The sequence below is a fragment of the Mustela nigripes genome, chromosome 17 (genome assembly GCF_022355385.1).
Source record: "Mustela nigripes isolate SB6536 chromosome 17, MUSNIG.SB6536, whole genome shotgun sequence".
NCBI lineage: Eukaryota > Metazoa > Chordata > Mammalia > Carnivora > Mustelidae > Mustela > Mustela nigripes.
Window position 1 is genome coordinate 28,766,483 of NC_081573.1, and position 11,161 is coordinate 28,777,643.

Sequence of the window (11,161 nt, forward strand, 5' to 3'; positions counted from 1 at the left end):
CACTTCCAGATATAACATATGGCTGAGTAATAGAATTATTAAGATTCAGAGGCTATCCTCTGACTTCTGCCCCGTTATCACTGCACATTCTTGTAGACAGTTTTACAGCTGTTAGGCTACACATTTCTAAACTCTATATACGTCTGCTCTACAAATAGACACTAACTATTGCTGTAATCGTGGAAAATTTGTTGGTGGAGGGAAAGAAGTGCCGTTTAGGGACACCAAGGTAACGTTTAGAGATTTCCGTCTCTTATTTTCATCCTAGAATGCCAGTCGTTTGGCTTAGCATTTCCGAAGTGAAATAAATAATGCATTTGCTCCAGTGGAAAAGCTCAGGCAAATTTTTCACACGTTTGTCCTGTGGCTATAGGTTTATGGACAGATTACTGCAGAATAGCAGTGTTGTTAAGATCTCATCCTCAAAGTAGGAAGGCCAATTTCTGCCCACAGGTGGATACATTCTTTAACACCCAACAGCTCCTGGGGCCTCCAACGCACCTCCTTTGTGCTCAGGACTCCTGTTCCACCTGGTTGGGGGGGGGGGGGGATTGCCAGGCTGACCAGGACCAGGTATTTTTGCCCATGACTGGAGCTGGGTGGGTGGGTGAGACAGTAGACGATGAGGCAGGGCCCCCAGCAGCCTCTACCTGCCCCGATCTGGCAACTCTCAGGGTTTGCTGAGCCTCCAAACCTAATTATTACTGGAAAGTGGTGGTGGGGGGTACGGGAGGGGGTGGCCAGGGGGTTGGAAACTATGAGGCAGAAGAAATGGCTTTGTTTTCCCCTCCCGCTGAGCTTCTAGGTTTGCTCCCTTAAAACCTTTTACACAGTCGTGACGACTCAGTTTCATGGGAAAATCCCATCGCAAGATTCCCAGTCCAAATACATACACCTGGCCTGTTGGCAATCCGTGTACGCATTCCTTCTCTCTCTCTCTCTCTCTCTCTCTTTCTCTCTCTCTCTCGAGCTGGGACTCTAAGGAGTCCTGGCTGTTTTTGCTTTCCCCAAACCCTCCGGTGTGTGCTGCAGACCCCCAGCCGGTTCTCAGCTTGCCCAGGGTTGGGGGGACCTCTGTGCTGGGGTGGTGGGGGGTTGGTTTCCCTTCCCCCTGGAGACCTCAGCTCAGGACCCGGATGTCCAGCTTTGCACCCAGCGGGTAGCTAAGGAGCCTGGCGCTGTCTCAGCCGGAGGGGAGGAGCCCTGTGCTGTGTTCAAAGTGGATGTCGCAGTCTCTAAGGAAACAGGTAAATCTCCTGATGCTGCAATCAGATGGGCGAGGAAGATCCGCTCCCGATGCACGTCGCCTGCCTCCCGGCTTCTCGGAGGTAATGAGAAAACCGCCCATGACAAGTATGGCCCCTGCATGTTCCCCTGGCTGATGGTTGGAAAAATACCAATGCGTCCAGCAGGGAGGAAGTATGTCTCTCCCACTGGAGTTCACGAGATTTGTCATTTTCGATTTAATGCACCTAGGTAGCAAGTCGACTCGCTAGGTTTGACTGCAATTACCTTATCTTTCCTATTTTTAGTGACAGGACCAGATTATTTTAAGTGCATTTTATAGAAAACCCTTCTTTACTGAAGTATAAAGACTGTAATAAAGACAATACAATGTTTTGAAACTGTTTTAAATCCTTCACTCAGCGTTGCTTCTACAGATTTAACATGTAGGGGTTCTAATCTTACTGCTACTAATTAGAGCTTTAGTGTAATTGTGCCAACAGGGTGCTTGGCATAATAATTACTATTGAGAGATTCTGGTGGCGCAGGAACTTGCCTACATAATCAGATATGTCTAGTACTACAGTGCAGTTACCTTTGTATGTTGACTCAAGTTGGATTTTAACCAAGTAAGGGGTTATTTTGCCTTTATAATAAAGCTTAAAAGGCATATACATATGTATGATTTAGGTATCCATTTTTCCTCTTCGAGTCTTTTGAATATTAATTAGCAGGAACCCCAGAAGGCAACAGGGACACACTTTGTTTCAAATATCTCACAATTTGGGGGCAATTCGCTCCGCGAGCAGGCTCGTCCGTGCTTGTGCGGCGAAGAGTCTATTTCGATGTCACGGTGCGCTGAGCCTCCGTACCTCCCAGGTGAGGGTCTCTCTCTCTCTCTTTTTCTCTCTCTCCCGAGAAATCCTGCCTTGTTGTGACAAGCAGAGAAAGGAAATGGAGGCTCTAGGCCCAGCCAGGAGCTGAATCTGGAAGGGATCTGTGTGTCTGGCTTCACAGGAGGAATCTCCGAGCACATCTGCACGGTAATTCTCCGCCACTTGCATCTCGGGAAATGGAAGGCTGCACCGGGGAGATGGACTGCTACCCACACTGGGTAGCTTGGACAAGAGTTATCCCTGGTCCTTGCTGGTGACTGTAAAGACAAGCATCTGAAAAGACCTGTCGGGATGTCACGTGTGGGGGCGGTAGGAGTACATGTACCACTGGCCCTTCTCCCCTTGGGACAAGACCCCGACATGGGGCAGGCGGCCTCAGAGGCTCCCCCGGATTTATCGGGCAAGTAGCCAGGGTGTCACACTGGTTGGTTTCACTTTTTGTGGTGCCCGAGCTGAGTGAGCTCCGGCGAGGCTCTGTGCCCGGCAATGGAGACTGTGTGCTGCCCGTGCGCCGGGCACAGCAGTGTGCGGAGACCCCGTGGACAGGTCCTGGAACGTTCCTGGGCACCGACACGGGTGTACCAGATTTTGTTTTGTTTTGGCACATGTGAAAGAGTTTCTACAAACCTGATTTCACAGAGCAATAAGTCATCTAAGAGGGTGTCGCTGGCCATTTAAAGTGCACTGCAGAGGTTTCTTAATGTAATAAATACATTGGAAAGGTAGTGTGTAATGGCCCAGAGCCTGAACTATAGCTCCATTTAGCTCCGACTGCCTTGTTTTTACTGCCCCTTAGTGCCTCACTTTTAAAGTGACAGGAAACCAATTTCAGATTGCAAATCAATGGGTTAGGATGTCACCTCTGGACAGTGAATTTAGCTGTAAATCCAAGGAGTCACCCGCGAGGCTAGGAAATGGGGGGTCAGGGGACGAAGGTGACCGCTTTATACAACACCAACGGAAATACGTTTGTTAATGGAGCACGTTAGCACTCTGTTCTTGGGGAAGCACGCAGGCATGCCCAGCCTGTCATTCTTCTCTCCTTACTGGCCCAGGGGCGGGCACGGTGGGTTGGCCACAGGCCCCGGAATGTGGCAATGACATTTCCATTTTACTGTGGAGGCTGCAGACCTTCCCTGGGGGCTGATGCAGGAGCAGGATCCCTTTCTCCCCGGACTTCCGGCACCCTCCCTCATCACGTTAACCCAAACTGTATATGTTCCTGTCATGCCAGATACCTTTTGATGAGGCCCCTTTTTTCTTTAAGCTTTTAAGATAATCTTAGAGAAATCATCAAGCTATAAAAAGAAATCAATAAAAACAGAAAAGGTTCCCATCACCCCGAAAAAAATCCATAACTTTTGCATTTTAATAGAGACGCTACAGGACCAGACCCTTCATTTTCTTTCTGATGTGTTCCTTTGATTTCCTTCGTATCTCTCAGGCCTCTTGACTTTCTTGAGAAAGGGATTATTGAATTGTGTGTCTGCCTTAGATGTACTTGATCACTCAAGTATCTGTACTTAAGAATGTTAGAGTCTGTTCAGCTGTTCCCTCTTTGGAGCTCATCGGGGCTTGTCATCTTAATATTAATTGGGTTTTGTGCAGGAATCTCAAGTCCCACATTGAGTGGCTTTCAAGAGAGAAGATTATGCCCAAAGCCAGATACAAAGACAAACATATTTAGCACAACAATTATGATAATTACAGAAACATTCTGTCACGAAATAAGCAAGCCTGATTAAGGGCCCTTCTATATTATCAAATATTAATCTGATGTCTTCGGTCTAACCTGGTTCGAACATAAGAAGCTTCTGATGGTTTTATGTATTAACAGATTTGTAGAAGCCGAACATATACAGCCTAATAGTATGAGACAGCCAAGTCAGGGTAGTAAAAGGATTTTTGCTGAATGTAATCCATTTAAATTGAAAATAGACACAGATAGGATCATAAACCTGAAATCAAAATTAAAACATACCCTGCCAGTGAGACATTTTGTGTAATTCCAACCACATGGTAATCCAGAAACATATTGGGGAAAAGAATTATTAGGGCTCATTTCTGTTTAAAAAAATGAGTAATCATCACAATAAATGTACAGTCACTTGAAACTTTCCAGACTTTCTTGATACCCACATAAAGTGGCTGGTAATAGAAGCAGTAATATTCTTGCTAAACTAGAGAGTTAATTTTATTTGTAATTTTCAGCTGCTTTCAGTGTAATTGCACAATTTCCTCAATTATTAAAGTTCATTCTGCATACTTAAGTTCATTAGCCATTGTCAAATGGGCAAATTACTTTGCAATTTTAATATTTGTTGGACAAAGCTGCATTAATAGATTCACTCTCCAAACACAGTTTCTCAGATCTTGCTACAGTATCCACAGATAATTGTAACCATCCAAATCAGAAGCCAGGGACTGGGTTATTATTATTATTTTATTTTCTCTCTCTTTCTTTTTCTGAACATCTCTTAAATATTGGTGATTTTCACCATAGAGGTGGGCATTTTTTGTTTGTTTACTTTGAAGGAGGGGCAGCGAGAAGGCTGGTAGTAAGGACAACAGTGTCGGAGTCTTGCGTAATACACAGGGAAAAGTACACTGGATGGGGAAGTTTCTCAGCACGCCTATGCAATTTGCATAGATATGGTCCAGTCATATGCAGGAGAGGGGCCTATAACAACACAGTGTGACTCTCTGAATAATCAGTAAATCAGACTTTCAATCAGATTCTATTCTATAGAAGTTAAGTCATTATGCCACATACAGTATGATTCTGTACGTTACACTGTATCTGTAATCTACCTATATTGAGGGATTCTTTCCATGGTGTCCCTGCTGTCATCAGAGAGGCGTTCTCAGATTTCCTTCTCCTTCTCTCAGACTCTCACCCCCTCCCATGCCCCGTGAGTTGTTTAGTGCCTGCTTATGTAGACTATCTTTAAACATACATACATGTCCTTGGGACAAAAATGCCACTCTCTGTTTGTTTTGCCCCTTGCAGTTATGACGCACCTTTGTCCCCCATTATCTCTTTTGATTAATGAATACACACTTGCTTCCCCCTATAGATGCACACTAAACACATGATCCCCCAACGAAGGTGGTCGCGAAATTTATCAGCATTGCTCTATGAAAATAAATGTGCTCCAACTGGCTTGGTCTCTGCGTGTTCTCGGTGCCCAGGGTCTCACTCCAAAACGTCTGGGTGTAGATAGCTCCAGACCCTGCCAGCCTGGTTTATCTCACCAGTAATTAGGCTTGGATTTCTGCTTTATTAACTCAGATACAACAACGCCCTGCCCTCTGTCACCAGGGGGACTAATAGATGATAGTCACTCTGATTTGGAAACCTTACAAATTAAATGACAAAGTGAGAGGAAGTGCAGTTAAGGCAAATCCTGTAGAGATAAGGTAGCTGGTTTCACGCTAAGTTTTTCAAATGGGAGGCAGCGGCCTTTTGCCTTTCTATCCGCAGATGCAAAACTACCAAAATAAATAAGCCCAGTTTTCTTGATGGGTTTGTTAAACCTCAGTGATAGGTGAATTCTGGACCGATGTGAGGAGTAATTGCTGGTGTCTGTTTAAAACCAGGGGATCTTTTTTCTTCTCTGGAAGTCCTAGGGTTCCCTGCCTTCCTTGAGAATGATTTTCTTCTATTCTGTGTGCCTGTGAATCCGAGTGTTTATTTTCTCAGGACCATTTCAACAGGTCTCTCATCACCTATAGGGCAGATCTGCTTTTACATTTTTTTGAATTCCTGTCCTGCCTTTCTAGGAAAAAAACATCCACACACCTTATGTAAGATTAAAATTACCCAGGGAAACAAAATAACATTGAATGATGGGGCGGGGGGCGGGAGCGGGGGGCGTAGAGAGGCCGTCCGGCGAAGCTGATTTCCATCTGTCTGCTGCAGAAGCTGTAGCCATTCGTTTAGCAATATGATTTAACAAGCATTAGCCCTGGGTATGGAGCTGCCGGGTTTTGAGAAGGCTGATGAGATGTGATTATCTCTATGCAGAAATATCAGGGTGGTTAAAAGATAATTTGAAATGAGGTTAAAAATGAAGCGACACTAAGCTTCTCTCACTTGTGTCAAAACAATCACATCTTTTCTTGTCTTTCCTTTTTTTTTCCCTTTCACTTTGATGACATTCACTCATATTGGGGGTGGAGACATTCTTCATAGCAAACTGTAATCCTTGACTAATTTTAAATTTAATGTGGCTCTGTTTGAAACATAGCTCTAAATCGGATCCAAAATCAGCTTCTGGATATTAAGGATAGAATCTGCAATGTTTGTAATATTTGGTAAGCCTTAAATATTGCTATTAGTCACAAAACTACCATTTCATATCACTCTGTTGACAATATTCACGGGATAAACAGCATACGTCGACATAATAAATGACATTTGGCTAGAAAAATGCCTTTGAACTTCAGCTTTAAAAATGAAAACAGGTTGAAAAAAGACCAAGCATCAAATGTTAAAAACCATATGTTAGTAAATGAATTTACCTTGTCATATTATTCGATCACCTTAAACATAATTACTGTTTTGAATGATTAAGTTTCAAAGTCTGGTAACAGTTCTTACTTTAAAGGGATGTATTTCAGTACTGGATATATTTATAAATTACCCAAGAAAAATAAATCCACACAGCCATAGCTCTTGATTTATCAGCAAAATAAAACCATAAAGTGGCTTAAGAAAGTTAAACATTATCTCTAAAGGATATAAAGAGAAATGACTGGGCCACTGGATGAAAACTTTTTAAAAAGTCCAAGAGAAGATTGGAAAGCCTGTCCATTTTGTGTAAAAGATGACCAGGATGTCCTGCCAATTTCCAAAGTTTAATCAACATTAAGAAAGAGAAGTCCAAAGTAATCGTGCCTAGGGCAGATGGCCGCAGGCGCACTCTGCTGGACACAGTACCACCTGAGTAATAAAATGCTCAGAAACTGGAAAACAGTGATGTTCACATCCACAGGCAAGAGGAAACCTCAGTACTGCATTCCATCCCTGCTTTATCAATCAGTTACCGATCAATTACAGTCTCCCCCATCCCCCTTCCTCCAACATGTCCTCCCAGCCTAGGGTGCTGGCCCTGTTTATTCTGATGCAGGGAGATGACAATTAGTCATATTTATCCTTGCTGGGCCCATCTAATCCCCACTGCTTTTACTCATGTCAAATCCATTATCCCAAACAAAGCTTCATATGTCTTGCTGGAGATGCACGCAGCCTTGCCTTGTTTACTTTAAGAAGATGGATTTTATGGCGATGTGAAATACATACTGAGCCCTAACTAATGGGGCCACTTGGCATGGGGGAGCAAACGCCCTGGCGATTCATTCCACTCTAATCCAGGGTTGTTAACTTTGTCCTGGAAACCCATGGCCTCTGGCTGTGACTTCGAGACCAACAGTCTTGGGTCTCCAGCACATCTCCTAAATTTTGTCCACAGTGAAATACCTGTGATTGTCTCACTCAAGTGTCTTCAGCAGTGATATAGCCCGAGCCCCTACCTAGCACCCCCCAGTAGCCACGGACTCTTTCCACCCAAGACCTGAGCTGCTTTCCTGTTCAGTGTGGTGCTTTTTTATTCCTGAGACTGGTAAAAGAAATTCCCTCCCTCTCTTGTTTATTTAGAAAGAAGAATCTGAGGCACTCTGGTTACTTACATTTTTCAGCATTTCTTTGTCTTCCAAACCCTTCTAGCTCTTAATATGGAAGTTTTATGGGTTATTTTTATCAGAAAATGCAGACTTTCGTTTGCTGACCTGAGCAGATTAGGATGGGTTAGAATGTGCTTGGAAACCCCCGATTTCACCCCAAAAGCCAATATATGGCATATGTTAACATCTAGAGCCTGAAAACACGGCCAGTAATAGTGGCGCAGACTAAAGGAAGTCACTACTTAATTCCACAAACATTTGTTTCGGTCCAGGAATGGCACTAGAAACTTGGAGCCGTCGGGCTCCGGGCTCCGGGCTCACACACGACGGGCCATAACGTGCGGCACAGCGCCATCTGCCGGCGGGCCCGGCTGCCCAAACCGTCGTCCACAGAGGGGGTGGCTCTGAAATCCACCCGGAGTAGCTTTCCTGACCTCCGTCCCCTGGGGCTTCCTGCTGCTGGGGAGTTCTGACTGTACTAAAAAGGGAAGAGAGAGGGAGACTGTACTGGGGAGAAAAATCAGTGCTAGAGAAACAGTTTCCAAAGACCTATTTAACATGTAAGCCGAGGAAGATTAATACTTTGGGAACAGTCTCCAGATATCTTGCCAAGGGCGCAGGCTTTCAGCATTAAAGGTGAAGCTGAGTTTATTTGCATCCAAAGCAAAGAGTTGTTTTTCCTCGTTTCTTTCTGTCTATAAGACATGGTGTCCTAACCGTATTGTGTTCACACCCGGGTTCTGGCTCAGAGCACTTCTGGGTGCAGGTAGAATTTCAGAGAAGCCCGGCATTGTATGTCTGCATAGGTGTGTGGGTGTGTGAGTGGGGGTTGCTGAAGTGCTTTTGGAGACACTGGGGCTCTGTTTGCCCATCCATTCCAGAAATCAGTGGAGGGACGGCTCCTCTCAAGGGCGGAATGCTAGGACTGTGGAAATGTAATCAACACGCTTGTGCATGTTTCCACACTGCCTTGAATGGGATCCCAGACTCCAGGAAACTCATCTCTGATAAATTGCAAAAGACCCAGACTAAATGGTCCAGAGAGGTGGTCATTATTCTTAAGGGAGGGACCTTACACCGTAACACAGGATAAAGCGTTATCTGCAATTATTTTTTAAGGCTCTGTTGGAACGCTTCTTATTTTCATCCCACCTCCTGCTACCAGGCCTTTTGCTAACTGCAATTTCCATCCTGGAACACTGACTTCCAGCATCTCCCTCCCTTGCCTCTGCCTTGCTCTGTACTCGACCCTGCACCCTTCCCCATACCCACGGAGGTACTGCTGGGCGCCGTCTCCACTTCACACAGGGAAAAAGAGGACGCCCAGAACCATCCCTGGCTTCCACTAAAGGATGATTTGCTCAGGCCCCTGTAGGGGGAATTCTCTGGTTCTCCGTGCATAGTGGCATGGTGGCACAGGGCGAGGATTCCGTCCAATTGCCTCTGTGCTCTGAAAGGACTAGAGTTGATTTTTCTTCACCCCTATCCCTAGCACAACACTGCCTATGTAGAAGACAGCTGCGGGGGGCAGGGGGACCGAGCTCCCTGGGCCTTCAAGGGATCTAGTCTCAGGGCCATTAGGAAAGGCTGCTGTTTTCTCAGGGGGCTGCCTCTGGAAATGAGAGTTCTATAACACAGCGTTCCTCTAGATGCTGTCAACTGTCTTTTTGTGGACTGGAAATCTGCTGGTATTCTCAGGGAATTGTCTCTCTGTCTCCCCTTCCCCCTGCCCCCCATCTTCCTTCTCTCCTCCCCCCCCCTCCCTTCCTCCTTCCCTGAGGATCACTTCCACTCTCTTTTAGAAACAAATACAACTCAGATACATTCATTACAGAATTCAAATTTAAGATCGCAAGGATTTTAGAGACTGGGGTTGCCAGATAAAATAACACAATACCCAAGCTCAATTTGAATTACAGAAACACAATGAATAGTTTGAGAAGAGTAGAAGAATGGCCCGAATATTTCTCAGGACACACTTCTACGAAAAAAATATCTGATATTGAAATGTATCTAGATGCCTGTGTGTTTCACTTTTGTTTTTCCTAAATCTGGCAGCTGATGAGAGGCGCTTTAGTGCAAGTCTTTAGACAGTAAACTAAGATCAAAAGAAACAAAGTAATATGCCCAGTTCCACAGGCTGGTTAGAGGCGGAACCAGAGTCAGAAATCAGGTCTAGAAAGTCAGTTACCGTCCTCTTCATCAACTATGCCACCTTTTCCTCCCCCAGAATAGCCGACTGGGGGGTCTAGATCCTAAGTGAGCTCATGTAATAAAACCAGTCCTTTATATAATCATTTCATAGAGACTGCGCATACCTCAAAGGACCATAACATTTAAAAAAAAAAAATGCCACTCATTTGGAAATGCCACTAGTTTATAATTTATGAAGTTTTCTGCCCAAGTGAATCTTGACATAGCCAATGTTTTCTTGCGGGAGAGTCCGGCTCTTTATCTCTGACCTTTGTTCACGATGACCTCAAAGACTCTGTCCTACCAAGTGCTTGCAAAGACGGAAGCACCCACTTACAGGGAAGCAAATAGTATGCTAATTACGTTGACCCTTAGACAAAGTGGGCTTGAAGCGCACAAGTCCACTTACTTGGTGACGTTTCCCAGCACAGGACTGCAAATGTATTTTCTTTTCCTTATGATTTTCTTAGTAAAGTTTTCTTTTCACTCGTTTGCCTTAAGAACACAGCATATAGTACCCGTAACATACAGCATACGGTTTAATTGGCTGTCTATGTTATCCGTAAGGTTTCCGTTTAAAAGTAGTTTATTAGTAGTTAAGTTTGGGGGGGGAGTCAAAAGTTAAATGCAGATTTTCCATCATGCAGGGGTTCAGGGCCTCTACCCCCCACATTGTTCAAAGGTCAACTGTATTCCTCTCTCTGCACTTCTGTTAAAACAATAGCTCTAAAGCCATGATTGTGGGCAGAGTACTATTGATCTGAACTAGAAGGCTACACAGGGCCTCTTAAAATGTTCTAATATTTATCATAGATTTTAAATTAGTGACGTATCTTGAGGCTGCCCTCCAGATTCCTGGCAATACAGTGACTGGGGATCATGAAAACCCTCGGGGCAGCCAGGGGAGGGGCTTTATTTTGGAAGGCTGGGTGGGAAGTTAGCTTAGCCATGCCCAGAGTTGCCTCTGAGCGCCCCCCTTCCCTTATTTTTGAACTAAGGGCTTAATTCTTTGTAATCCCTCAGATCCATTATGGTTCTAAAACACTAGATGTCTGAAAGTCAGTGGTCCACTCACTCTGTTGATGTTTTTTAAGTTCCAGCTGGCAAGCAGAAGCAGGAATGGTATCTGAGTCTTTGAGAAGTGCCCTGTGCCCTGGCCGGGT

The 11,161-nt window shown here is 44.8% G+C and overlaps 1 long non-coding RNA gene across 1 annotated transcript in view; it reads left to right on the forward strand.

The window, feature by feature from the left end:
- Window positions 1-2,154: 2,154 nt before the first annotated feature.
- LOC132005276 (uncharacterized) overlaps window positions 2,155-11,161 on the forward strand; it is a 12,546-nt gene continuing 3,539 nt past the window's right edge. The window contains exon 1 of the long non-coding RNA XR_009400771.1: window positions 2,155-2,267. This is a non-coding gene — a long non-coding RNA (uncharacterized LOC132005276). The remainder of the gene's footprint in view (window positions 2,268-11,161) is intronic.